Genomic DNA, 1220 nt, shown 5'->3' with positions numbered 1-1220 from the left:
CCCCCCCCCACACACACACACACATACATGCACGCGGACGCATGCGTACAGGGGGATGGGGCCGCACTCGCTCCGGGCCCGGGTATCCCCTCCCCCACTGCCCCCGGTGCCGAAAATCCGGCAGGACCGCCAAGGGCGGGGCAGAGACGAGGGCTCCCCTCCTTTGTCCACAATCTCCGCCCGTGTGATGAGTACCAGGCATCAGGCATCCGATCACACACACACACACACACACACACACACACACACACACACACACACACACACACACACAAGGATGCTCCCTCGTGCATGGTCGTCCTTCAGCGGGAAGGCCCAAAGCCTGGTGCCCGCCAAGACGCCAACTTCCAGAAGTCCGTGCACCAAAGAGACACGGACAAGCTGGCCACAGCACAGGCGCCCGAAGGGCAGGCCCCGCCGGCACCCGACTGGGCAAAGAGACGCGAAAACACATTTGTGGGGACATTTGTGTCGGGGTCATGGAGCGCGGTCCGCGTGCCTGCGTCCATAATTTCTGGCGTGTTCACGTGAGTGGCCGGAAGTACATCGCCGCCAATGTATCACGTCGTGCATTCTGGTCTCCGGCCTTAACTAATCAAGGCGCCCCAAGTATCAGAGTGCGCCCTTCGAGCCGCGGGGCGGGCGGGGGGGGGGGGGGGGTGCGCATCGGTACGCTCCACCCCATGGGGCGGCCGTTGGCATCTCGACCAAGGCCCACTGGCGTTGTGGACTACACAACGGCAGAGGACTCCTCGCTTCGGGGCGGATGCCCCCGCTCCAAGGGGTCCGGGAGATGGCATGGATGATAGAAACCGGGCTTCACTCCCGTACAAATACACCCACAACGCACACGCACACAGCGCCCATAACCGCCGGAGCAGACGCGGGCACAGGGACAAATGTAGAAAAAATAAATCCCCACCAACAGCCATGCCGCGATGGACCAGGCAAAAAGGCCCCTGGCTGTCTCCCAGGGCAGATGTTTGAGAGGGACGGGGAGGGGGGCCCGGGACCCGGGGCCGGGGGCCGGGGGCAGACACGCCGTGTGGGCCGTCGAGAAGCGGCGTCGGCTCGGCTAGCAAGCCAGTCGGTCGAAGGGGCTTGGCTGTCGAAGAGGGGACTAATAAGCGTGGCTGTCGGACCCTGGGCCCCACGCGGTCGCCATCGTCTGGGGTGAAGGCTGCCTGAAGAGCCCGGTTGTGTCTATCCCCCACGGCGGG

The sequence above is a fragment of the Fonticula alba genome (assembly GCF_000388065.1).
Source record: "Fonticula alba strain ATCC 38817 unplaced genomic scaffold supercont2.4, whole genome shotgun sequence".
Lineage (NCBI taxonomy): Eukaryota > Rotosphaerida > Fonticulaceae > Fonticula > Fonticula alba.
This window is presented reverse-complemented; position numbering follows the sequence as displayed.